Here is a 24,334-nt window from a genome sequence, read left to right on the forward strand (position 1 = left end):
GTAGTGGTGGTGGTGAGAGGATAGTAGTGCTGGATGCAGAGTAGTAGTGGTAGGAGGAGAGCAGTGGTGGTGGTGGTGAGAGGATAGTAGTGCTGGATGTAGCAGTAGTAGTGGTAGGGGGAGAGCAGTGGTGGTGGTGAGAGGATAGTAGTGCTGGATGTAGAGTAGCAGTAGTAGGAGGAGAGCAGTGGTGGTGGTGGTGGGAGGAGAGCAGTGGTGGTAGTGAGAGGATAGTAGTGCTGGATGTAGAGTAGCAGTAGCAGTGGTGGTGGTGAGAGGATAGTAGTGCTGGATGTAGAGTAGCAGTAGTAGTGGTAGGAGGGGAGCAGTGGTGGTGGTGAGAGGATAGTAGTGCTGGATGTAGAGTAGCAGTAGTAGTGGTAGGAGAGTGGTGGTGAGAGGTTAGTAGTGCTGTATGTAGAGTAGCAGTAATAGGAGAGTGGTGGTGAGAGGATAGTAGTGCTGGATGCAGAGTAGTAGTGGTGGTAGGAGGAGAGCAGTGGTGGTGGTGAGAGGATAGTAGTGCTGGATGTAGAGTAGCAGTAGTAGTGGTAGGAGGAGAGTGGTGGTGGTGAGAGAATGGTAATGGCGGAAGTAGTGTAGCAGTAGTGGGGGCAGAAGTAGTGGTGAGAGGAGAGGCGTGGTAGGAGAGCAGTGGTGGTGGTGGTGATAGGATAGTAGTGCTGGATGTAGAGTAGTAGTGGTTGGAGGAGAGCAGTGGTGGTGAGAGGGTAGTAGTGCTGGATGTAGAGTAGCAGTAGTGGTAGGAGGAGAGCAGTGGTGGTGGTGAGAGGATAGTAGTGCTGGATGTAGAACAGCAGTAGTAGTGGTCGGGGGAGAGCAGTGGTGGTGGTGAGAGGATAGTAGTGCTGGATGTTGAGTAGCAGTGGTAGGAGGAGAGTGGTGGTGGTGAGAGGATAGTAGTGCTGGATGTAGAGTAGCAGTAGTAGTGGTAGGAGTAGAGTGGTGGTGGTGAGAGGATAATAGTGCTGGATGTAGAGTAGCAGTAGTACTGGAAGGGGGAGAGCAGTGGTGGTGGTGAGAGGGTAGTAGTGCTGGATGTAGAGTAGCAGTAGTGGTAGGGGGAGAGCAGTGGTGTTGGTGAAAGGATAGTAGTGCTGGATGTAGAGTAGCAGTAGGGGGAGAGCAGTGATGGTGGTGAGAGGGTAGTAGTGGTAGGGGGAGAGCAGTGGTGGTGGTGGTGAGAGGATAGTAGTGCTTGATGTAGAGTAGTAGTTGTAGGGGGAGAGCAGTGGTGGTGGTGAGAGAATAGTAGTGCTGGATGTAGAGTAGCAGTAGTAGTGTTAGGAGGAGAGCAGTGGTGGTGAGAGGATAGTAGTGCTGGATGTTAGGTAGCAGTAGTAGTGGAAGGAGAGTAGCAGTGGTGATGGTGAGAGGATAGTAGTCCTGGATGTAGAGTAGCAGTAGTAGTGGTAGGAGGAGAGCAGTGGTGGTGGTGAGAGGATAGTAGTGTTGGATGTAGAGTAGTAGTTGTAGGGGGAGAGCAGTGGTGGTGGTGGTGAGAGGATAGTAGTGCTGGATGTAGAGTAGCAGTAGTAGTGGTAGGAGAAGAGCAGTGGTGGTGGTGGTGAGAGGATAGTGCTGGATGTAGCAGTGGTAGGGGGAGAGCAGTGGTGGTGGTGAGAGGATAGTAGTGCTGGATGTAGAGTAGCAGTAGTAGTGGTGGGAGGCGAGCAGTGGTGGTGGTGAGAGGATAGTAGTGCTGGATGTAGAGTAGCAGTAGTAGTGGTAGGAGGAGAGCAGTGGTGGTGGTGAGAGGGTAGTAGTGCTGGATGTAGAGTAGCAGTAGCGGTAGGAGGAGAGCGGTGGTGGTGAGAGGGTAGTAGTGCTGGATGTAGAGTAGCAGTAGTAGTGGTAGGAGGAGAGTGGTGGTGGTGAGAGGGTAGTAGTGCTGGATGTAGAGTAGCAGTAGTGGTAGGAGGAGAGCAGTGGTGGTGGTGAGAGGATAGTAGTGCTGGATGTAGAGTAGCAGTAGTAGTAGGAGGAGAGCAGTGCTGGTGGTGAGAGGATAGTAATGCTGGATGCAGAGTAGCAGTGGTAGGGGAGAGCAGTGGTGGTGGTGAGAGGATAGTAGTACTGGATGTAGGGTAGCAGTAGTGGTAGGGGGAGAGCAGCAGCAGTGGTGGTGAGAGGATAGTAGTGCTGGATGTAGAGTAGCAATAGTAGTAGTAGTGATGGTGGTGAGAGGATAGTAGTGCTGGATGCAGAGTAGTAGTGGTAGGAGGAGAGCAGTGGTGGTGGTGAGAGGGTAGTCGTGCTGGATGTAGAGTAGCAGTAGTAGTGGTAGGAGGAGAGCAGTGGTGGTGGTGGTGAGAGGATAGTAGTGCTGGATGTAGTAGTGGTAGGGGGAGAGCAGCAGCAGCAGTGGTGGTGGTGAGGATAGTAGTGCTGGATGTAGAGTAGCACTAGTAGTGGTAGGAGGAGAGCAGTGGTGGTGGTGAGAGGATAGTAGTGCTGGATGTAGAGTAGCAGTAGCAGTGGTGGTGGTGAGAGGATAGTAGTGCTGGATGTAGAGTAGCAGTAGTAGTGGTAGGAGGAGAGCAGTGGTGGCGGTGAGAGGATAGTAGTGCTGGATGTAGAGTAGCAGTAGTAGTGGTAGGAGGAGAGCAGTAGTGCTGGCTGTAGAGTAGCAGTAGTAGTGGTAGGGGGAGAGCAGTGGTGGTGGTGAGAGGTTAGTAGTGCTGGATGTAGAGTAGCAGTAATAGGAGAGTGGTGGTGGTGGTGAGAGGATAGTAGTGCTGGATGCAGAGTAGTAGTGGTGGTGGGAGGAGAGCAGTGGTGGTGGTGAGAGAATGGTAGTGCTGGATGTAGAGTAGCACTAGTAGTGGTAGGAGGAGAGCAGTGGTGGTGGTGAGAGGATAGTAGTGCTGGATGTAGAGTAGCAGTAGCAGTGGTGGTGGTGAGAGGATAGTAGTGCTGGATGTAGAGTAGCAGTAGTGGTTGGAGAGCAGTGGTGGTGAGAGGGTAGTAGTGCTGGATTTAGAGTAGTAGTAGTGGTAGGAGGAGAGCAGTGGTGGTGGTGAGAGGATAGTAGTGCTGGATGTAGAGTAGTAGTGGTAGGGGGAGAGCAGTGGTGGTGGTGAGAGGGTAGTAGTGCTGGATATAGAGTAGCAGTAGTAGTGGTCGGGGGGAGAGCAGTGGTGGTGGTGAGAGGATAGTAGTGCTGGATGCAGAGTAACAGTAGTAGTGGGATGAGAGTAGCAGTGGTGGTGGTAAGAGGATAGTAGTGCTGGATGTAGAGTAGCAGTAGTGCTAGGGGGAGAGTGGTGGTGGTGAGAGGATAGTAGTGCTGGATGTAGAGTAGCAGTAGTGGTATGGGGAGAGTGGTGGTGGTGGTGGTGGTGAGAGGATAGTAGTGCTGGATGTAGAGTAGCAGTAGTAGTGGTAGGGGGAGAGCAGCAGTGGTGGTGGTGGTGGTGGTGAGAGGGTAGTAGTGCTGGATGTAGAGTAGCAGTAGTAGTGGTGGATGCAGAGTAGTAGTGGTAGGAGGAGAGCAGTGGTGGTGGTGAGAGGGTAGTAGTGCTGGATGTAGAGTAGTAGTGGTAGGAGGAGAGCAGTGGTGGTGGTGGTGAGAGGATAGTGAGCTGGATGTAGCGGTAGTAGTGGTAGGGGGAGAGCAGTGGTGGTGGTGAGAGGATAGTAGTGCTGGATGTAGAGTAGCAGTAGTAGGAGGAGAGCAGTGGTGGTGGTGGGAGGAGAGCAGTGGTGGTAGTGAGAGGATAGTAGTGCTGGATGTAGAGTAGCAGTAGCAGTGGTGGTGGTGAGAGGATAGTAGTGCTGGATGTAGAGTAGCAGTAGTAGTGGTAGGAGGGGAGCAGTGGTGGTGGTGAGAGGATAGTAGTGCTGGATGTAGAGTAGCAGTAGTGGTAGGAGAGTGGTGGTGAGAGGATAGTAGTGCTGGATGTAGAGTAGCAGTAGTAGTGGTAGGAGGAGAGCAGTGGTGGTGGTGGGAGGAGAGCAGTGGTGGTAGTGAGAGGATAGTAGTGCTGGATGTAGAGTAGCAGTAGCAGTGGTGGTGGTGAGAGGATAGTAGTGCTGGATGTAGAGTAGCAGTAGTAGTGGTAGGAGGAGAGCAGTGCTGGTGGTGAGAGAATGGTAATGGCGGAAGTAGTGTAGCAGTAGTGGGGGCAGAAGTAGTGGTGAGAGGAGAGGCGTGGTAGGAGAGCAGTGGTGGTGGTGGTGATAGGATAGTAGTGCTGGATGTAGAGTAGTAGTGGTTGGAGGAGAGCAGTGGTGGTGAGAGGGTAGTAGTGCTGGATGTAGAGTAGCAGTAGTAGTGGTAGGAGAGCAGTGGTGGTGGTGAGAGGATAGTAGTGCTGGATGTAGAGTAGCAGTAGTAGTGGTCGGGGGAGAGTGGTGGTGGGGGTGGTGAGAGGATAGTAGTGCTGGATGTTGAGTAGCAGTAGTAGGAGGAGAGTGGTGGTGGTGAGAGGATAGTAGTGCTGGATGTAGAGTAGCAGTAGTAGTGGTAGGAGTAGAGTGGTGGTGGTGAGAGGATAATAGTGCTGGATGTAGAGTAGCAGTAGTACTGGAAGGGGGAGAGCAGTGGTGGTGAGAGGGTAGTAGTGCTGGATGTAGAGTAGCAGTAGGGGGAGAGCAGTGATGGTGGTGAGAGGGTAGTAGTGGTAGGGGGAGAGCAGTGGTGGTGAGGAGAGGATAGAAGTGCTGGATGTAGAGTAGTAGTTGTAGGGGGAGAGCAGTGGTGGTGGTGAGAAAATAGTAGTGCTGGATGTAGAGTAGCAGTAGTAGTGGTAGGAGGAGAGCAGTGGTGGTGAGAGGATAGTAGTGCTGGATGTTAGGTAGCAGTAGTAGTGGAAGGAGAGTAGCAGTGGTGATGGTGAGAGGATAGTAGTGCTGGATGTAGAGTAGCAGTAGTAGTGGTAGGAGGAGAGCAGTGGTGGTGGTGAGAGGATAGTAGTGTTGGATGTAGAGTAGCAGTAGTAGTTGTAGGGGGAGAGCAGTGGTGGTGGTGAGAGGATAGTAGTGCTGGATGTAGAGTAGCAGTAGTAGTGGTGGGAGGCGAGCAGTGGTGGTGGTGAGAGAATAGTAGTGCTGGATGTAGAGTAGCAGTAGTAGTGGTAGGAGGAGAGCAGTGGTGGTGGTGAGAGGGTAGTAGTGCTGGATGTAGAGTAGCAGTAGCGGTAGGAGGAGAGCGGTGGTGGTGAGAGGGTAGTAGTGCTGGATGTAGAGTAGCAGTAGTAGTGGTAGGAGGAGAGCGGTGGTGGTGAGAGGGTAGTAGTGCTGGATGTAGAGTAGCAGTAGTAGTGGTAGGAGGAGAGCAGTGGTGGTGGTGAGAGGATAGTAGTGCTGGATGTAGAGTAGCAGTAGTAGTGGTAGGAGGAGAGCAGTGCTGGTGGTGAGAGGATAGTAATGCTGGATGCAGAGTAGCAGTGGTAGGGGAGAGCAGTGGTGGTGGTGAGAGGATAGTAGTGCTGGATGTAGATTAGCAGTAGTGGTAGGGGGAGAGCGGTGGTGGTGGTGGTGAGAGGATAGTAGTGCTGGATGTACAGTAGCAGTAGTAGTGGTAGGGGGAGAGCAGTGGTGGTGGTGGTGGTGAGAGAATAGTAGTGCTGGGTGTAGACTAGCAGTAGTAGTGGTAGGAGGAGAGCAGTGGTGGTGGTGAAAGGATAGTAATGGCGGAAGTAGCGTAGCAGTAGTGGGGGCAGTAGTAGTGGTGAGAGGAGAGGAGTGGTAGGAGGAGAGCAGTGGTGGTGAGCGGATAGTAGTGCTGGATGTTGAGTAGCAGTAGTAGTGGTAGGAGGAGAGCAGTGGTGGTCAAAAGGACTTCCTCAGACTTGTATGCAATACAATGATCACTGCTTCCAACATATTTAAAATACACACTGGTCACTTCCTCTTCCTCCGCAATCATGTATTGTATTGTATTTAGTTATTTATATAGCACTCTTTCTCCACTTGTGTGGCCTCAATGCGCGTTTTCCTTGGTTGAACGCCCTTGGTGACCGTAGTCAATGTGGATGGAAATTCTAGGGGGATTAGCTTAGGGGTTGTGTGTGTGGATGTTGCTGTTCTAGGACTTGGGTGGCTGGCAAGGCTCGATTTAAGCAGCCCCAGAGAGGTCAGACATATGGGTGGATGCTGTTGAGGGATGGCGATAGATTGCTATTGGTGAGAGAGTCTATGTGAGGCCAGCTATACCAGATTCCTTTTGGATGGTGGTCGCTGTATGCTAGTGGCAGAGGGGTTCAGGTAAGTCAGGTGTTTCAGTCTGGACGGCTATGTGTGCAGTAGGCCGGATGTGCTTAGCCGTAGGCGTGTTCTATCATGCATGGATGCTTGGCCGTGCCTGCGGCCTGTGTCCACGCTAGTGGTGTGAGATATACGTACCGTAGGCTGCGAATAAAGATCTATAAATTTCAAAGCACACAACCAGCGCCATATTGGCGTTGTTGTTTTTTATCACAAGGAGCCTCCCTTTCACCCCTCCTCTTCATCTACCTAAGCCCACCAGCTCTCATCCACTCTCACAACCTTACCTACTACAATTATGCAGACAACACCCAGATCATTTTCAAAATTCCCGACCTCGCTTCTTGAATATCGACCTGAGGATGATGACCAACCACCTAATCCTCAACCCGGGGAAATCAGAAATCCTAGTACGCAGCAAAACTGCTCTGATTGTGCAACCTTTACCATGGCCACAAGCCCTGGGAGTACCACCTCCATTAAAATTCTTGGCTGCACCATGGACTCCGACCTATCTCTCTTTCTAAACACATCATCTCTGTATCTAGAACCTGCCACTTACACTTACGCATCCTAAACCAAATCTTTCCTTTTCTCGCCTATTCTCAAAGTCTCTCTGCATTACTGGCCATCATCATTTCCCGCCTAGACTATGCCACCTCCCTCCATCTTGGCGTCCCAGCACGCCAGCTCAGGAAACGCCATCTAATCCAAAACTCAGCAGTCAGACTGTGCCCTGAGAACATATAACCCGTTCTCAGAGTTCTACACTGACCCCGTATCAGCCTAAGAGAAACCTTTAAAGCCATGTGCATCACACACCAAGCCCTTCATAATACAGGACCATAGTTCCTACAGAAATATATAATCCACTAACAACCCCTTAGAAACCTCTGATCGGACTCCGATCTCCTCCTCGCTATTCCCCCTTACCACTCCACCAGAGTTGGTGGCTCAGCCCTCTCCCAGTTCCCACCGTCTGGGACACTTCTTCTGCACATCTGCCACACCAAGGACTACCTTTACTTCAAAACAGTCCTCAAAACCTGGCTGTTTACTGCATTATCTTGAAACCCGTCCATAACCTTCCAATTCCCAATCCGAGCATTTGAACATTCAGTACCATGTGGCACTGGCCGTTTTCATGGTGGCTCGTCCTGGCAGCTCCTGCCGGTGCTGACTGTTATTACGCGGCCCAGACCACACACACACACTATCAAACACCAATCATGACCCTAATTCCCAAAAGCACCACCAGCTGATACACAGGCCTTCATATTGTTTTACACACAATGAAATGTCACAGGATTGAGTTGTCACTGCACCTGCCATGTACGAGAAAAAGGCAAATCACACTCAAAGTGGTTATGATAGAATCACAATCATTGCACTGGGACAGATTGGGATGTACTTCAGGGAATTGTCATGGGAGGGTGCGAGAAGGCCATGTGGGGTTTTTTCGTGCATTAATCATGGAAGACAATCGAGAACTAGCCTGAAACCGCACTGACAGGACTTGAGGTATGGGCGGGTATTGTGCATGGATGGGTGGGCCGCCCATGTAAGGTACCAATTGAGAAGGTTCAGTAAGCGCACAATATCTGGGTAGATTCGCCAGGCTGTCCACCTAGAAGAGCCTGTAAGTATAGCCTGTGCTCCTCTAGTTATAATTCGTTGAAGCATTGACTGTCGCTAACCATTTTATCACAGCCGCAAGAATCGACGGAGGAAGCCACTGCTTGATCGGGCGCAACTACAAAAAATCACCACCGAATCTGCTAGGTACGTATAATGCACCACTCCAGTGGACACTGACCAAAGGCATGGCTACCCGCACACATCAGAATACAGCAGCGACTATGACAAATTCAGTCACGCTGGTCACATAATTTCCGCCTACTTACACCAGGCTACGCCTCAAAACCTGTGACATCAGTATGCAGCAAAGACCTATGACAAATGTGGGCACGCTGAACAGATAGCGAGTCTCTAGCACTCAAGCCATCTGACTCCTCTCAGCACCCATCCACATGCCTGACCTCATGGGTCGGTCTCTATCAGAGCCTGGCCAGCCCTGCTAAGCCTTGTTTGGCCAAATGCACAGCATTCTAATCTAACTCCATGACTTCCAACACTATGGACTTTGTTCCGAACGGGTGTTCCCACCACCAGCGCATTGAGACTATAATAATGGTAAAAGGCACTATATAAAATGACAGCTACAATGTAGGATATATTTCAAAAAGCATAAATACTTGTAGCACATATAAATTAGATGTAATAATCTTAATATTATTTACAAATGCATAATAACAGTGAAATATTGTGTAGAAAATAATCAACAATTTTTAAAGAAGCTGAAATTGCAAGTGTAAACAGTATTAAAAATGCCAAAGCGGGTTGTAAAAATAAACATGCAACCAGTTCACGGCTGCATTCACTGCAAGGTGAATCCTGAAACCACTGAGCAACCATTATTTTAAAAACATCTATGTTCACTCATACAGACCATTATTTCATTACAAAACGAGTTGAATACAATGTTGATAAACACATATATGACCGCAATATAATTCTTAAGACAAATATAAATCATCCAAATAGCAGACTAGTAAAGTGGAGGTGCAAATACCACTAATCCCATGTGTCTACATTAGAAGTACCTAACCGAATGCAATACCAATGTTCAAATATAATTGTCCCGGGAGGATAGCTCAGCAGCAGTGTGCTCGACTTGGAAAGAAGACGACAGGGAGCACCACGTGTTCGATCCCTGGGTCCGCGCTTAGAAACCTCTGGGTATTAAGCGCGTTATAAATAACCTATCATATCATATCATAAAGTCCGTGAAGTGCAAGTGCAAAGGCTGCTAGTACTATTGTACATAAACCAAATAGAATATTATATCAAAAAGCATTCTCAAGACAACAATAAATACAATTCCAGTAGCGTCTTAATTCAAAAATACATAAAGCTCTTAATCTCCATTAAGACCACAACAGGGAATTCTAAGGGCTATTTACCAATTTCCGGCAGAAGGAGGCCTGGTGCATCTTGAGTTGGTTAACAATACCATTTGGGCCAAATTTAGCATAGGGATAATCTACTGGTAAATGTTTTGGACTATTAGTGAGGGTTTTAAGGCACGACATGTTGGCAGCACGTTATGACCCCATACTTCTGTGCCATACAAAATGACAGGGGGGGGTCTTTGCCTTGTATACTTTCAAGAGAGAGTCAATGGTCTATCCACAATGGCCTCTGACAAATCTCGTGATTGCCCCAATTTGATGGTGTAATTTTATCTCTAGTTCTTTTAGCTGCAGGCACCATGTCAGTTTTTCATCTCTAGCTACGACCAGGTAGTCATATCTTTCTCCCCTGTCCCCCTCCCCTTTTTATGTCTTGTGGTGCATTGAAACACCATTTGTTGTCTATGCGCCTTACAAATAACCAATAAATACAGTTTCAAGATCATGAGAACCAATCTTCCAGATAAAACTGAGTGGGTCTTTCCTTCCCTGCATTAAAGATCATAATTTTTTATTTATTCACATTGATGGAACGCCCATTTGTAGTTGTATAATTGGTCAGTTGTTGTTGGAGACCATTTGCAGCATAATCCAGTAAAACTATGTTCTAAGCATATCCGAGCCATTAGATATGCGTAGTTCCCAATGGGGGAGGGGATGGGATAGCTGTTCCTAGAATTTGCTTCATGCATTAAATCAGCAAGGTAAAGTACAGTGGCCAATATACAACCTTGCGTAAGTCCCATAAAGTATGGCATGGTGTTAGTGGGAGCCCTAACAGAGGAAAGCCTAACTGTAACACTGGTATTACGGTGGAGTGAAATAATCATTTTAAATGAGGCCATGGGGATACCACGCTCTCAACTTCTGCCAAAGGACTGCCCGCTGTACAGTGTCCAATGCTGACCTGAAGTCGATGTAGGCAACATGGACAGTTTGTTTTAGTATCCACCAAGCAAACTGAACTGTAGATGTCGATGCTAGTAAATTAACATGAGTGTCCAGACCCTTCCGGAATCCCGTCTGATTGAAGGGAATTATATTATTAGTAAAAATCAAGCTATTCAACTCTTCAATAGAATTTGTGCAAATATCTTTGACGGAATATCCAAAATGGCTAGACTTCTGTAACTCTTTGGTTCACTTTGGCTTCCCTTTTTAAATACAGGTGTGATTTTGCTTTTAAGCCACGAGGATGGGAAAGTACCACACCTGCTTATCTCCTGGGAAAGAACGTGTAACACTTGAGCCCTTCAAAGCGAATTCATTTTAATCAGTATCATTACAGACGCTATTGGGACCAGGAGCCGGGGAATTTTCTAAGGATTTAATAATGGTGATAATCGTAGCGATGTCGCCCATATATGATCCGTGCACAGTGATATCAGGAACCCCAAACACTGAGGGGACCAGTTTCCCGATTGTGTCCCGTATTTATTTTTCCCAGTCTTCCTTGGGAGGCACTGCCCTTGCTGTATGTGCAGGTTTTACAACACTCCAGAACCCTTAAATATAATTACTACTTCAGACCATAATCAAGGCCTGCCATTGTTTTTAAAGGTTTTGCTTACGGTGCATTCTCAGCCATTTGTTATAAGTGGCCTTCCGATTCTTAACTGTCTTGCGAAGCATGTGCGCGCAATTCAGGTTATTAGCAAGTTGGGGCAGATCTTGTATTAACAATCTCTTCGCATTTCTTTTTTTCTAGTCGTTGGTATGCTTATGATTACCTCTATAATGCAAGACAGCCTTATTTGTTAGTCCCTTCCTATTTTCCTTGATATGGTCTTGTAATATTTGCATTGGGGCTTTATAGCATCCTAAAATAGTTTTAACGTGTTCAGACAGTGAGATTGAAGCCGCAACCCCAGCAACTTTTTTGTCACTGGTATTCGTGTGACACTCACCAAATGAACTGTTGCATGCAGTGTCAAAGCCAGAAAAAGGTCACCAGCTAGAGCATTATAGAAGAAAGAAAGATGTGTGTCAAATTTGCGTTACCCTTATTCAAATTACTAACACTCCAACTAATCCTAATCAAACCACAATTCACTGTCACATTCCCGACGTTATTGTGTAGTGGCCTGGGTTCCAATAGCCCCAAGGAGGCAATCAATGCAAAGTGACCATCTCTTCTCTTGGTTTAACAATAAAGTTAGTATCATGACTATATAAGGTCTGAGTGAGATGAATTGGATTCTGCTCTACAGGAGTGAAAAGATGAGTAGACATAACAACGCCCAATGAGCCCTCACACTTCTACAGACCAAGAGCGAATGCAATCATAAAAGTAAAACAGGCACAGTTAAGAGATATACCTCCTTCGCCCTTTGTGGTAACGTGGACCGAGGGAAGGCTATACTCTCAAGAGGGGTGTGAATGTGATCCAGTAGCAATCCAAACAGCGAAGTATAACAGTCCAGAATAAAAGGGAATGTCCAATCAAGGTTCTATAAAAATAGATATACTTCAATATGATATGATAGGTTATTTATAATGCGCTTAATACCCTGAGGTTTCTAAGCGTGGACCTAGGGATCGAACCTGTGTTACCCTGTGTCGTCTTGCTTTAAAGGCGAGCATGTTGCCCCTGAGCTATCCTCCCGAGACTGGAATATAACACACCATCTGCAAGTTAACTAGATAGAAAACACTGTACAAAACCCACCCACGTGGAAAGACAGAGAAAATGCAACAGACTGAAGAAAGTGGCAATCTGATTGTGAATACAGAACTGATCATCAAATTACCAACCACAAAAAATATGTCTTTGGGTAAAAGAAGGTTGTAGTAGTGACTTAATGAGTCTCTAGGGCCCAAATGTACCAAGGGGGCAGTTAGTGGTCAACCTTCCTTGTTTTGGTTCTTTGGTGGGTTCACAATGTCAAACTCTTTGTCAAATGTTGATGCCAGTGGATCAAGCTCAGTTCAGGCCCGTTGGATCATGTGGGCCCAAGCAGCAAGTGGGCGTCGAGCAGGGGTGAATGCAGTCGCTTTCTGCCGTCGAAGGGGGGGGGGGGCTCTCTACAATGCAGGTCGGGCAGTCCCAGGATCTCGTCACAGCTGGGTTATGCCAATTCGGGCTCTAGCAGCTGGGAGGGGTTGGTGCATGACACTCCAGGGGTTCAAGTCTATGGCTGACAGTCATTAAAATGGTGATCTTGGGAGGGTTGGTGAAGCGGTTGTTCGAAGGCTAGCTGGGTTAAGCCATGGTTTTCACCCCTGGCTAGAGTCGACGTGTGTCTCTCCAGCAGTTCGGACTGGGTCCCGACGTTGTGCAGTGGATTCAGGCTTAGCAGGTGATGGGCTGAGCCAGGGCATGATGCTGGTTTGAAGTGCAAGAAATAGTTCGGACTGGTGGAGGAGAGCAAAAACCAGTGTCAATGTCTTCTATCATTCAAGGTTCAGTGAATACGGAGCAACCGTTTGTTGCAGCAGAACAGGGCTCTTCAGCAGGTACGGTCCTCTGGCTACTGTGAAGCCCACACAGAAGGTCTTGAGAATAGGATGGTTCTGTGCAGGGTCTGCTCTCCCAGTTTTAGGAGAATCCGGTGCAGAGTAACAGGTCCTGGTCCACAGCAAAGGTTTCCCCCAATGCCCTGGGAGTGGGTAAGGGATGGATGTCGCGTCTGCCTTGGGCAACTCCTTCTTCATCTCACGCTGAGGGCTTTGAAAAGTGCAACTTTCCCAGAGGCCGTCCAGTGAGTTTTATTAATGTATTGGTTATTTATATGGCGCTTATACAACAAGACAGTGTTTCAAAGCGCCACAAGCCAAAACAAAGGAACAAGAGAGCAAATACAATGGAAATGAATAAATAAACAAGCAAACAGCGGTCCTACTAAGCCTTGTGACATTCAGAACGTGCAAGTGCAGAGAAAAAGGGGGGGGGTAGGGGATGGAGAGTAAGTGCTAAAGGTTCCCCCGGGGGGGGTGGGGGAGTACCAGAGGTGCCTGCTGTGGAGGCAACAGGTAAGTGCAAAGGCGGAGTCAACCCAAGCCAAACCAAGTCTAACGCCCATCAAGTAAGTGCAGGGCTGAGACAACCCAACTAGCAGGTCTGTCCCAGAGGGCAGTGCAGGGGGTTGGGGGTGGAGGCTGGTGGCGTTTAGGCAAGTGGCCCGGACCCTATTGTGCTCTTGAGGGACTGGGCCGCCAAACTCGGCGGCAGTGGGGATCGTTAGCAAGGGAGGGAGCGCGAGAAGGAGATGGAGAAGATAAAGGTCTTGAGTTTGATTAACTTGAGGTGATCTGGTTCAAGAAGGAGAGGGAGACTGTTCCAGAGGAGGGAGCTAGGCAAAGAGAGAAATCGGCCCCCACTTATCTGCTTGCAGAAGCGTTTGACCAGCTGGGAGTTGGAGCCAGAAGAGGAAAGGGATCTGGAGGGAGAGTATTTAGTGAGAGAGAGTTGCATGTAGCGTGCTCCTAGGCCCTATACATCCCTATGGATGATGCAAAGGGCCTTGAATTTGATCCTTGCGACACCCAGGAGCCAGTGGAGAGATTTTAGGGCTGGAGAGATTCGGTCCCTGGGCTTGAGGCCAAGGATAAGTATTGCAGCCCTATTCTGGATTTGTTGAAGAGGGCGGAGGGAAGAAAGAGGTAGGTTGAGAAAGAGGCTGTTGAAATAATCCAGCATGGAGAGGACCACAGCTCTAGTGACATTGAGCTTCTGGGTGAAAGGTGAGGAAAGGGAGAGTGCCTCTAAAGAGGTGAAGTTGAAAGTGGGCCTTCTTGGCAAGGTCAAAGATGTGAGGAGTGAAGGAGAGGGAGGAGTCGAAGATGACACCAAGGTTTCTGGCTGCAGTGGAAGGAGAAGGAGGAAAGTCCAAAGAGGGCAGACAAGGAGCAGGAGGGAAGAGAAGAATTGGTGTCCCAATAGGGGACTTTCAGTCTTACTGGCATTAAGACAAAGATCTTTGGAGGTGCACTAGGACTGGATAGTAGACAGGCAGTCCAGGATGATAGAGGAGGAAGGGAGCTTGAGAAAGAGCTGTGTGTCATCTGCGTAACACTGGAAATGAAGAGAGAATGCAGAAATCAGGTGGGCAAGAGGTGCAAGGTAGATTTTAAATAGTCAGGGCAAGAGGTTAGAGCCCTGAGGAACATCACATGTAGAGAGAGTGGTGGTGGAGGAGGAGAAGGAGCCCAGTAGAACCTGAGGGGGGCGGGCAGAGAGGAAGGAGGTCAACCAGTCCAGTGCTCTGTCTGAGATACCAAGAGTATCTTGGAGCCGCTTTATGAGAATAGAATGGTTGACTGTGTCAAAGACAGAAGAGAGGTCAAGGAGAATGTGAACAGCCGAAGATTTAGAGTCAAGGTGTACGAGCAGTTCTTCGCTGGTGTTCAGGAGAGCAGTTTCCATGCCTCTGGATGATCGGAATCCAGATTGGTGGTTTTGTAAACAACCAACAAGCTCAGTATGTTGGGTCAGTTGGGGGAAGACCAACTTCTCCAGGAGTTTCCCGAGGAAAGGTGTAGTGGAGATAGGGCGGTAGTTAGCCGGACACACAGGGTCAGCTGAAGGCTTTTTAGGAGAGGGTGCACAAGGGGTGCTTGAGAGATGAAGAGAAAGAGCCAGAGGCTAAGGAGTGGGTGCAGTCAGCAAAAGCTTGTGCGAGGCAGGAGATGTTGTCCTTAATGGTTCTGGAAGAACAAGGAGAAACCTGTTTGGATGAGACCTTCATAGTGCAGACTAATCTAGAGATCTCATCTGTTGAGATAGGTGAGAAGGAGGAGAGAGTGGTTTGGAGAGGCCGGGGGCAGGGTGAGGGATGGAGGAAGGGGAAGAGGAGAGAGGTCTGAATGTCCTGGTTTTAGAGGTGAAATAGGAGGCCAGGGCTGAACAGAGGGCCTGTGGGGAGAGGCGAGGTGGAGACTACAGTTGGATTGGCTAGTTCCTTGCTGATCTTGAAGATTTCAGCTGTGTTGTTAGAGGCTCCAGAGACACGGGCCTGGATGAGGCCCTCTTCTTGGAGCGCATATTGGACGGTATATTGCCCAAGGTCTGCCACTTCCGTTCAGCAGTTCTGCACTTGCGTTTCAGAGCGGCTAGATCGGAGTAGTACCAGAAGTTACACCTGGAGGCTGGTTTCAGGCAGATCCTCATGACAGGGGCAACAATGTTTAGAGTGATTGTGATAGCAGGATGAAGGTTGGCAAGGACAGAGTCAGTGGGAGAGTCAGGAGGAGGGATGAAGGGGTGGAGGCAAACGCAGCATCTGTCACTCATTTCATTGGTCGGATGACTGCAAAGGAGGCTGTCAGTGCGGGTGGAGGCTCAGTCAGGGGGCCGAATGGTCACAGATGAGAAGAGAGGAGAGCGTGATCAGACCAGGAGAGAGGGGTAGTGAGAGTATTGGAGAGCCGGAGATCAGCAGGGATGAAGGCATCAAGAGTGTGGCCGGCAGAGTCTGTTGGGCCGGAGGGGAGAACGGTGAGGGAGAGAGAGGAACAGAGATCACAGAAGAGTGAAGAGGCAGGAACAGTGGAATCAAGGTGGATGTTGAAGTCTCCAAGGAGTAGGAGTTTAGAGGTAGAGGTCTGAAGAGAGGAGGTGAAGTGAGCCCATTCCGAAAGGAAAACAGACACAGGGCCAGGGGGCCTATAGATAGTGGCAAGGGTGAGAGAGAGTCAGAGGGACACCAAGCTTGCAGACAAGACTTTCAAAGGAGGAGTAGGGCTGGGTGGTTATGAGAGAGGTAGGGACTCACTCAGGAAAGATCAGGGCTACTCCTCCACCAGATTGGTTGGGCTGAGGTTTGGGGAGGATCTTGTAGCCATCAGGGAGGAGGGAGTCAAAAGTAGTGACTGAGCGGGCATTGAACCAAGTCTTGGTGCGAGCGAGGGTGTCGAGATCAAAGTCAAGAAGGAGGCAGATGTCAGAAGAATGACAGCAGAGTGGGTGTTCAGAGTGGCTAAGTGTAGCCGGTCAGCACCTTTTGAAGGTTTTCCGAGGAAGGGTACACAGGGGTGGTACGCTTGTCGGAGGTGGTAATGGAGGTGAAGAGTGAGAGGAATGAGTAGTAGCAGGAGAAGGTGGGAAGTTCATGACGGCCGTCAGGTGATGGTCAAAGAGAAAAAGATTGGGTCGAGGACCCTGCACCATGACAATGCCATTATGATAGACATTAGTGGTGCACTGCGAGGATGAGAAGTACGCCAAGAGTACTTTCCATCGAGTGCTACCATTAATGGGAGAAGGGGAAAAAGGGAAGAGGGTAGAGATCAAGTGGTAGGTCCAAAAGTCTGGAGAGGGGACAGAGAAGAGGATATTGGTGATAGTCTGTCTGGAAGTAGTACTTGCGTAGGTGTCAGCAACAGGTAGGCTGGGATTAGACGGCAAGAGATCTTTTTAAAACTTTTTTCTTTCAGGCTTCGTGAAGGAGGAGGGATAGGTGATAGAGTAGCAGTTAGAATAGTTGAGGGGGTATGGAGAGTGCCATTGAGATGGAGGAAAAACTGACAGTGGAGTGGCACAATGCACGGGCAAACTCACCAGGTGACCTAGCAGCCTAGGAAGGCAAGAAGGTGCACAGATTTGAAAGCACACCTAGATTTGAATTTACCAAAGGGCACAAGTACAGCACAAAATGGGGGATGCAAGATTTGAAAGCACACCTAGCTTCGAGACAACATAGTTGGCTATCCATTGTGAAGTCAGCAGTGGGAGGGAAGTAAAGTCAGCGTTGCACACGTTGGCATGCTGGTGATCATGGTATAAGTGCAGTATGAGGGAGCATAAAAGTCAGTGAGATCTCAAAGTACAGCTGTGAGACGTGGTGGCCACCGGTATGTGGTGGCAGTAAGGGGAGGTAGAAAATTGCAATGCTGGATGTTGAATTGCTTACTGGTGGGTGCTGGGAACACCACGGCAAGATGGAAATCGGTGAAGTGATAGTGAAGTGGTTCTTCGCAGGTGAAGTTCCAGAGTGAACCTCCAGTGTCTTGCGAGGATCTAAGAAGTGGTGGGAGACACCTACTTTAAAAGGCAAAATCCCGCAGGTGATTGGACTAAAGCAAGCCTGCCTTAATGGTCAATCACTGTTCTTGAAAGGAGTGGACTTTGCCCTTCTGATATCACACCTGAGTTCTTTGCTCTAGAGGAAGTGGTGAGGACAGGAAGGGGAGAGAGGGGCAGAGAGAAACAAAATGGTGGAAGTTACCTTCCACTGAACAGATCATTCCTGACTATTCTACCTCTACCCCCTTTCCTTCTCACTAGGATCAAAGGCCTTTAGAAGTACAGCAGCCTGGTGTGAGGCTACTTCCTATGAAGGGGTGTGCTCTTTTGATGCCTGAGCCCAGAGCAGCTGCCTGCTGTGCGGCTGCCCCTGGCAGAGGGTGTTACCTGCCCTCACAAGAGAGATCAAAGAAGAGGCATGGCCATTCAGGTTCCTGTCCTATCAGGCTCAAACCGTCTGGCCTGAATACACATCACCTTCAACAGCTGAGCTCGGCTCACAGGAACTGACACATTTCTGATATCAGTTTGGATGTGGCTGTAATACTTATCAGGATACCATCCACCATATCCTAACTCGGGTATGTCTGATATTTAAAGATTATTCTGCCAACAGGAGGTAGACCCATAATTATAAAGTTTTGGAACAGGTGTGCATATCTTAAATGCAGCCCCTGCACTTCAGAGACTTGGTTGTCACTGCAGCTGTCAAATGGGCACCTGTGACCTTTGAACCTGCTCTGCAAGCCTGGTATGGCAGGCACTGCAAATATAGGGTACTGATGTAGCAGGACACAGGTACGCAAAATGCTTTTGGCATGGAGTTTATGTAAGGGTAATTTGATTAGAAGATTACCCTTTCACAGATGGAATTATCCACATAATTTTCTTAATTTAATAAAAAATAAAGAAAGTCAGGGCTACCACACCCTTGCCAAATGACATTCTGCTACTCTAAGAGACAAAAATCTAGTGAATATTTAAGGCACTGTTAGCAGACGTCCTTGTGAAACTACCTGGACAGTCCCCCTGCCATCGACCATTTAACATAATGAGGACAAACAATCATAGCAGCTTAGCACAGGTTATCCCACAAGAGTAATACACAGTGTGCTTAAGAATAGAAGTGGGGATAACTATATGGGTAGAGGGGTTGGCAAGGATCCTTGAATTGAAATCTCCCAAAATAATATGTTGGTGGCTAATGTAATATCTGTTAAAGCTCTCTTTCCAAATGAATAAGAGAAGAATTTGGCTGTCGTCCTGGAGGATCATACGCATTTAAAAATAAATCAATATGGCATATCCAGGTTAGAGTGCCAGCTAATATTATAATAATATAATTGAGGGCACATCTGACTTAGCAAGATTAAGAAAGTGCCCACCATTGGGCCAGCCAAAAAACCCTTTAGTAGCCACCGTTTGGAACATCTTTTATCGATTCCCAGGTCTTTAGTTATCCAAGTTTACCACAATGCCATAGTTTGTACCTACCCAAAAAAGTCCTTCTTGGCTACTTAAATTTGAAAAGCTTTGGGTGTTTTAGGATACATAGGTAAACTGGTTAGCTATGATCCTATGGACTGGTTGATCGGTAGGAAAGAAGATAGCCAATGCCAACTGCAACCATCAGCATCACTTATAACATCGTTTTTGAATTCAAAGTGGGCAACTCTAGACGTGTGCCTGTCGATATTAATATTGACATTATTTAAACATTTCTGAAGTTGCTCGCCGCCTACGGCCGAACTCCCTATGGGATTAGCAGAGTCACTAATTGCCCTCGAACGATGAACCATGTTACATGTTGGATCAGGGTTTTCGTTATTAATTCCGGTAGCGCAAGGAAGCTTTATGTGTTGAAGAGAAGGGTCATACTTGTGCTGTACTAAGTCTGATTCATATGCTAATACAATTTCGAATATGTTATCAGAGTAAAAATGAATATGAGATGTGGCATATTCCTTTTCTTCTAGAAATCTCAATATCCTCAGAGGTGATCGAACACAATGGCAAGATTCTATAGAACAGATGTACTAAGGCAGAGACATTTAATGTACAAAGACTACTATAACAAAAGAGGCTCTGGATTCTAAAAACGCATTTGGAGACCAAGTTTACCAGTTGCAAGTTATCACTGTTGGGTTGCCTATTTCCACTTAAATCGGCAACCTTCCTATAATCAGGTTTTGCTTTCTTGGCGTTCGTTCAACCAGTGATGTTCTGCCTCAGGTTCGATTGGATGTTTTTGTCCCGAGACGTGCCATTTATCTTGGATGGGCATGTCCTTTGCAACATCGTTTTCATCAAGATGAAATAGATTTTCCAGGCCGTTCAGTGCGAGGGTATCATGAGCAAAGTTCGTTCCGACACTCTCCTCATGCCGTCGTTAACTTTTTTTTTTGTCTTTTTGTTTACAACCTTAGTAGCCATTGTAAGTAGATATAATCGAATGTCATTAGACATGGGAATAATATCTGATGCTATGTTCTCTGGGAGGTAAGGGTCTTTTTCTTGTTCCCCCTTTCCAGTCCCTTTGTGGTGTTTGATTTTTTTACTCAATTCTCTAAGGTATACAACCACAAATTAACCTTTGTCATTCGCAATGAGTTGCGTATTAGTAGTTCTCAGATCTCATTCAAGGGTCACATTTATGGCAGACTCAGCACTCCCAACTATCTTTTGTGTCTTGTTTGTCTTACTGATTGATTTTCCAGGGCCAACTTTATTGACGCTCTTTTTGCTTTTGGTAGCAGTGTGTTTAGGCACGGCAGTGGGCCTATTTTCTAAGGTGTTATATTCATCAAGCTGCGAAGTCAAGTCATTACATGAATCATTTATAATAATAATGTCATCAGGTGTAAATCCAAAGTTAACAGTGACAGTACAGTCCGAATGGTATGCAACTGTCCAGAGAATCTGTGATCAAATCACTGGAGACTTTGCCTACTCTGATTGGCTCAGGAAGAGAAGATACTGATGGTAATGAGGGAGCTAATAAGGCAATCAAGTCGTCAAAGATACTGAAGAAGAAATCTGTAGAAATCGTTTGATTTGGTAACGCGTGTTGCTACTTGAGTAGGGATATTTAAAGAGAAAGGCAGTGCTGAGTGGTCGGCCCAAAGAAGGTTAATGAGAGGTTAGTTGGTCCAAAAATGGAATCGCAAGTGTGACCGGCTCAGTGCGTTACTTTGGTTTTAAGAAAGTGTACATATAGGCACTCTAAATCGGGAGTAAAGAATTTTGTAATTCTATTCCGAGGTTGCTCCAACCAAGTGTTGAAATCTCCTAAAATGCAAAGGTTAGGGTGCAAAGTGAGAGTTGAAGATGCAAAGTCAGAAAACATTTTGCCAAATTCGGAGTTATAACCTGGTGGTGTATGTATGAGGAGAAGGAATAAGCAAACGGAAGAGGTTGCCTTGCAATTGGCAGAGAAAGGCTCACACATAGTCACAAACAGGTCAGGGAAAGAGGAGATGGCACAAGCGGGTGAGGGTGAAAAGGGGTGCAAGGGAGAATGGGGCTCTGAGTAAATTGTAGACAAGAGAGAAGGGTACGACGTCCTTTCATCGACACCCATTTTTTGGGGGGGGGTTGGGGAAAGGGCATATAGAGGGTTGGGGGGTCGGGAATAACAAAAAATAAGTAGAGGGAGGAAGGACTTGTGGGGGGAACCCCCCCAAAAATATATATTTTTTTAAATGTCGATTCCTTTTATCAGCAAAAACTCTTTGTAAAATCACCAGTCGAAAAAACGGGTATCGATGAAATGACATAGAACTGAGAGAAGGGCCCTTGCCGAATGCAGGATGAGGGTAGGATGGCCAGCTATCTGGGGATAGCAATAGGAGAGGAAGTAAGGATTTCGATGGTGATGCAAAGGGTATGAAACCATTGAAGAGAGGGCTAGTTAGAAGGGTGCCTATCACTTCCGGATTATTAGCTAGCAGTGAAGAGTGCAAAAACAGGAGGAGTTCATCTTGAAATGAGTAAACGTGATGAGGACAGTATGTAGATGCACTACATAGTTGTGTCCAAGTGTCATTTGTGGGTGAACAGGTTCATTCTCTGAGAAGGGCACACGAGAAATTAAGGGGTATGGGAAAAAGGGGCAAATTAGATTAAAAAAAAGGCTTATGTGCAATCAATGTCTTGATTTCCTGGATGGATGCGGTGGTAGCCAGTCATTATATTGCAAGAAAAAAAAAGTTTCACAAAACATTGAAACATTAACATTGTTTTATTAATTTTACCATTTAAAAATACAACGTTGTGTACATCGAATTCATAGAAATCAAATTCATTTTTATATTAATAACAATGCGTGTTTCACTTACACAAAACTTTCTAAATTCATTTTATGTCCTATAAACAATAATGTATTTTAAAATGTACTGTTCTCCAGCACGAGGTCTGGCATGGATTCACATGCTCATGAATATTCCCCGTCGTCAAGCTGCGAATCCTCTGTAAAAGAAAAAATCAGTTCTATCTTTCTCCTAATAACCAATCACTGGTCTCTGGGTCGCACTGCCCTCTACCTAAGCCCCTCCTCTGGCAGCCATCTTCAGATTTTTACAGCACGCTCAAGTGTTGGGAGTACTCGTGCTATAGCTCTCGAGCTTTCACTGCGTGTTGAGTTTTTTCAAAGAGTTTACTCTTATTTTTTCAGTCTAATTGAGCCTCAAGCTCCACCGATTCATCTTCCGATTAACGGGGACCCATTTGGCAAATTTCTACACCCCTCAATCGTGATTTTTGTCGAATTGCAATTCTTGGAGGATTCCGGAAGACCTTTGAGGCCTACCCCGTGTGGACATGGCTCAGGACAAAGGAGACTCGACGCCCGTTGGATCCAAGCTGTTTAGGATGTGGACTACAGAATGTCTTAAAGGAGGATGAGCACTCCTGGTGCTTCTACTGCCTGCACTCCGACAAGTTGCACGTGGAGGAGGACTGTGGATTCTGCAAGAACATGTCCGTCCAGACCATTAAGGACCGTCGTTAACGGCTCGCTGACTGGCTGGAGGCGAAGAGCCTGGCAGCAGGTGAGAAGAAGTCTGAGTGGTCTTCTAAGACCTTTGAGGGCGCTTCAGCGATGGGGGCTCAGCAGAAAGCAAAGCACTGCGAGTCTGCGGGCACCGGGAGCGCTGTTGGTTCGGGCTCCTCGGCTGCCAGGCTGGGCGCAACATCACCAACGCCGTCAACCACGAGCCAACGCTCCAGCTCGGTGAAAAGGAAGTCGGAGAACCCGGGTAAGCGTTGGGAGAAGCCCCGGCTGGTCCTGACGGAGAAAGCGAGGGGGAGCGAGGTGGTGACCTTCCCCCCCACGGTGAAGGCCTCAGACGCGCTTAAGGTCGTGAATGCCCAGATTCACCCGGCTTAGGCCTTGATTGATTGAGGGAGTCGTGGTGTCCCTGGCGAAGCCCGCGTAGGCGACCCCAGTGGAGGCGACCTCCAGGCCTAGAGTTTCCCAGCCATCCCGGAGGGAATCGTCTTTCTAACCGATCGAAAAGACCCCCGTGATGCTCTGAGCTGAGAAGGGGGGGTGCGCGGTAGTCCTAGTGGACTCAGATACCTCCTCCGAGCAAGGGCTGTCTTTCATCAAGTCAGACCTGGACAAGAGGTTCGAAGAGGTCAGGGCCTGTGGGAAGGATCCCGACGAGACGACGTGAAGAGCGAGGTTGGAGCTGACTAAGAACGGCAGGTTGACGAGGAACCGGAGGATACCATGCCTCTGCCGGCGCTCCCGTCACAACCGATGCCACCACCGCCGGACAGGTCGGAAGACATCTTGAGGGCGCTGCACACCCTGTGCACAGAGATTGCCCTTACCCCCGGCGGACGATCCAGCGGCATCTGGACCGTCGGGGAGCCCTCCGAACAAGCAGAGGTGAGTCCATCCACCTCCAGCTTTCCACCCTTCACCTCCTTCCCCTACACCGAGGGATGAGACAGAGACTGAGATGGCGGCGACGGGGACAGACGGCGACGACGACGACGGGACGGATCTCCCATCGCCGCCTCCCCGAGCTTCCCCTCCTGACGAAATTGGCTTGTTTCATGCCATGATCACCAGGGCTTTGGAACTCTTCCAACTATGCCCCGAAGAGCAGAAGGAGGGATTCCTTTATCAACGACGAGAGGCCAAGAAGAAGACCGTACTCTCAGTCCCTCTGTTGGACGACACCTGGGACGAGGGACTGTCCCTTTTGAAGAACCCGTCCACGGTCCCTGCGAAGAGACTGGTACGAGAAGAAGTACCGGATCCCAGATTCCGCTCCTATGTGCATCAGGGCCCACCCGTCTCCAGAATCAGTAGTCTCTGTGGCGGCCAAGAAGAAATCGGCAGGGTCGACGGCATCGACTTCCACATCCCCACCGGATGGCAAGGGGAAGAAGCTGGATGCCATTGGAGGTCAGGTCATCTCATCAGCAACAACGACCATTAAGGGGGCCAACACTCTTGCTATCGTGGGCCACTACGATAGGGAGCTGTGGTTTAAAATCGCCCCCCTCCTGGACTTCCTCCCGGACGACAAGAGAGCGGAGGCCCTCGAAATTCTGCAGGAGGGCGAGGTGGGTTCTGACCACACCATCACAGTAGCCACAGACATCGCCCACACTGGTTTTTGCCAGATGGGCAACAGCGTTTGCCTTCGCTGACGCAGTTGGCTCAGGGCCACCAATTTCCATCTGGATGTACAGACCAGGGTACTGGACATGCCCTTCAACGGGAATAACCTGTTCGGCAATGCTGTGGACGAGTCACTGCAGGCCATCAAGGCGGACACCGAGATGGCCCGTGCCTTGGGCATGCTCCATCAGCGACGGCCATCATTTCGGACCTCCGGAGGCAAGTCTCAAGGTGCCTCCAAAGGATTCGGAAGCATCTCTTTGTCGTACCATCAGGCGGCCCATTCTTCATCTCAGGAAGCCTGCAGGGGCTGCAGCAAGGCCGGTGGACATCATCGTCACCAAGGGGCCCAAGGTGGCAATGCCTCAGCGAAGCAGGCCTGAACCGCTGGGAAGTCGGGCCCCCACCCGAGCACCGCGGTGGGAGGTCGGCTGACGAACTTTGTCGGCATGTGGAAATCTATCTCCACCG

The 24,334-nt window shown here is 48.4% G+C and overlaps 1 protein-coding gene across 4 annotated transcripts in view; it reads right to left on the reverse strand.

Annotated features, from left to right (window-relative positions):
- The window catches only part of USP44 (ubiquitin specific peptidase 44), a 567,333-nt gene that overhangs the window by 497,200 nt on the left and 45,799 nt on the right, over positions 1-24,334 (reverse strand). The gene's annotated exons all lie outside the window — the stretch shown is intronic.

This window comes from Ambystoma mexicanum, chromosome 12 (genome assembly GCF_040938575.1).
Source record: "Ambystoma mexicanum isolate Mex_15411 chromosome 12, UKY_AmexF1_1, whole genome shotgun sequence".
In the NCBI taxonomy this organism is placed as follows: Eukaryota; Metazoa; Chordata; class Amphibia; order Caudata; family Ambystomatidae; genus Ambystoma; species Ambystoma mexicanum.